At 46.1% G+C, this 3,643-nt stretch overlaps 1 pseudogene; it reads left to right on the top strand.

Moving 5' to 3' along the window:
- Window positions 1-694, top strand: part of LOC128717481 (large subunit ribosomal RNA) — a 5,944-nt pseudogene extending 5,250 nt beyond the window's left edge.
- Window positions 695-3,643: the final 2,949 nt, after the last annotated feature.

Here is a 3,643-nt window from a genome sequence, read left to right on the forward strand (position 1 = left end):
CGTCGTACATCGCGTTCCACAGGGTTGGGCCCAGACAGGGATAACTGGCTTGTGGCCGCCAAGCGTTCATAGCGACGTGGCTTATTGATCCTTCGATGTCGGCTCTTCCTATCATTGTGAAGCAAAATTCACCAAGCGTAGGATTGTTCACCCTTTCAAGGGAACGTGAGCTGGGTTTAGACCGTCGTGAGACAGGTTAGTTTTACCCTACTGGTGTGTGCTGTATGCTGCTATCTTAACGGAATTCCTGTGCAGTACGAGAGGAACCACAGGTACGGACCACTGGCTCAATACTAGTTCGACCGGACTTTGGTATGACGCTACGTCCGCTGGATTATGCCTGAACGCCTCTAAGGTCGTATCCAATCCGAGCTGATAGCGCATCATAAACCCATTAGGTGATCGGAAGCTAGCGGGCTTAACAACCCTCTGAGATCCGTCGGTGCTGCCCCGTGCACACTGCCGTCTCATCCCCGCTATAGCACTAGACTGAGCCGCAACGGGCGGGTGCACGCTGCACGTGGAAGTACCTTATCACAGGGAACCCTGGTGGCTGTGCTCCCGTCGACCGTGGATACAACTAGTTTCGACACCTTCGACCGCCCGCAAACGACGGGACTACAGGCTGGGAGCTGCGAGTTGTAGAGATGCGTTCGCATCGATCCTCTCAGGCGACCCATGCTTGGTGGTGAAGTGGTTAGTTCGTGGAGTATAGGCTTGCTGCACTCGACAAGAGTGCTGCTTGCAAGGCTGTGGTGGTACGTATGGTAGTTGATGAGCATAGGCTTGCTGCACTCGACAAGAGTGCTGCTTGCAAGCCTATGGTGGTACGTGTACGGTAGTTGATGTGAGCATAGGCTTGCTGCACTCGACAAGAGTGCTGCTTGCAAGCCTATGGGTGGTGTGGTGTGTGGTGCATGATTAGCCTTTCAAGGAAGATGTGTCCTTGGGGCTAATCGGTTATTTTTATAAGTCCGGGAAACCTTTCTCGTCGGGGTTTTTATCCTAAGCAACCACGAAAGCTTCCAAGAGTTGAAACATTGCCTATCAAGTAGGCCGTACCAGCCCATAGCAAACCAACCAAGATAATCTAACAGGCCAAGATTGGTTGGAGACTTCAAAATTTGGCTAAGTCCATGGCCACCATAAGCCATTTCTATCAAGAAGGCCATGGACAGTGCTTAGCAACCACGAAAGCTTCCAAGAGTTGAAACATTGCCTATCAAGTAGGCCGTAGCAGCCCATAGCAACCCAACCAAGATACTCTAACAGGCCAAGATTGGTTGGAGACTTCAAAATTTGGCTAAGTCCATGGCCACCATAAGCCATTTCTATCAAGAAGGCCATGGACAGTGCTTAGCAACCACGAAAGCTTCCAAGAGTTGAAACATTGCCTATCAAGTAGGCCGTAGCAGCCCATAGCAACCCAACCAAGATACTCTAACAGGCCAAGATTGGTTGGAGACTTCAAAATTTGGCTAAGTCCATGGCCACCATAAGCCATTTCTATCAAGAAGGCCATGGACAGTGCTTAGCAACCACGAAAGCTTCCAAGAGTTGAAACATTGCCTATCAAGTAGGCCGTACCAGCCCATAGCAAACCAACCAAGATACTCTAACAGGCCAAGATTGGATCTCAAAATGTTGCTAAGTCCATGGCCACCATAAGCCATTTCTATCAAGAAGGCCATGGACAGTGCTTAGCAACCACGAAAGCTTCCAAGAGTTGAAACATTGCCTATCAAGTAGGCCGTACCAGCCCATAGCAAACCAACCAAGATACTCTAACAGGCCAAGATTGGATCTCAAAATGTTGCTAAGTCCATGGCCACCATAAGCCATTTCTATCAAGAAGGCCATGGACAGTTCTAAACAACCACGAAAGCTTCCAAGAGTTGAAACATTGCCTATCAAGTAGGCCGTAGCAGCCCATAGCAACCCAACCAAGATAATCTAACAGGCCAAGATTGGTTGGAGATTTCAAAATTTGGCTAAGTCCAGATTTTTCTACCCTTCGGGAAAACAACCCTAGTTCACCAAGTTGAACGCGAAAAACTGTCCATAGGATACGCACAAAACGTTTATTGAGTTGGTCACCATATGTGGAAATTATGGTGAAAATAAGCCAAGTTCCGGAGTTTTTAACTCACACGAAACCACGAAAAACTTTCATTAGGAAAACTTGGTTGGAGCACCCTACTGCAGAGCACACCGACATGGACGAAAGGGTCGACTGGCCAAGAGAAAAAATTTTTGCGGGACCACTCAAAACATCATAGTTAGACCTAGCAAATGATGAAAAGTGAAACCCGCGATCGATTGGAGAAACCTTATTTTACACTGAAAAATTCCACATAAGGAAAATTTGTATGGAGCACCCTACTGCAGAACACACCGACAGGGCCGGGAAGGAAGGCCCGGTCCAAGAAAAAATTTTTGCGGGACCACTCAAAACATCATAGTTAGACCTAGCAAATGATGAAAAGTGAAACCCGTGATCGATTGGAGAAACCTTATTTTACACTGAAAAATTCCACATAAGGAAAATTTGTATGGAGCACCCTACTGCAGAGCACACCGACAGGGCCGGGAAGGAAGGCCCGGTCCAAGAAAAAATTTTTGCGGGACCACTCAAAACATCATAGTTAGACCTAGCAAATGATGAAAAGTGAAACCCGCGATCGATTGGAGAAACCTTATTTTACACTGAAAAATTCCACATAAGGAAAATTTGTATGGAGCACCCTACTGCAGAGCACACCGACAGGGCCGGGAAGGAAGGCCCGGTCCAAGAAAAAATTTTTGCGGGACCACTCAAAACATCATAGTTAGACCTAGCAAATGATGAAAAGTGAAACCCGCGATCGATTGGAGAAACCTTATTTTACACTGAAAAATTCCACATAAGGAAAATTTGTATGGAGCACCCTACTGCAGAACACACCGACATGGACGAAAGGGTCGACTGGCCAAGAGAAAAAATTTTTGCGGGACCACTCAAAACATCATAGTTAGACCTAGCAAATGATGAAAAGTGAAACCCGCGATCGATTGGAGAAACCTTATTTTACACTGAAAATTCCACATAAGGAAAATTTGTATGGAGCACCCTGCTGTGGTCACCATCGGTCGAGTTGGTCGAGACGGGCAAAAAATTTTTTTTTCCATATCGTCTCAAAACATGATTTATGGACCTTGTAAATGTTGAAAAGTGAAACGAAATCACTTTTGGAGCGATGAAAATTTTGTATGGGAGGTCCCTACCCGGAACAAATTTTACTAGTAAAGTCATGATTCCGCGACGAGAAATTTGAAAATGGTCAAATATGGTTAAGATGTCATGTTCATTCCCTACTATGGGGGACCAGGTCGTCACGAAAAAATTTTTTTCTCGACCTGGTCAAATGTGGTTCTGCGACGGAGGTTAAACTAATAATGCATAATTTGGGCCAAAAACCCCCCTCTGTCAGATATTGTACCCGTTCAAGAGCAATAGCAGACCACATAAGTTGAGCTTTGAGGTATCTGAAAGTTGAATATAGAGCGAGGTTCTAAGCGAAGGGATAGCTTAACGTTGAGCATTGAACGCAAAAAAGCTTAGAGATAAGCTTAAGATACAAGGGTTGTGGTGCATGAGGCCGCT

The sequence above is a fragment of the Anopheles marshallii genome (genome assembly GCF_943734725.1).
Source record: "Anopheles marshallii chromosome X unlocalized genomic scaffold, idAnoMarsDA_429_01 X_unloc_54, whole genome shotgun sequence".
NCBI classification, from domain to species: Eukaryota; Metazoa; Arthropoda; class Insecta; order Diptera; family Culicidae; genus Anopheles; species Anopheles marshallii.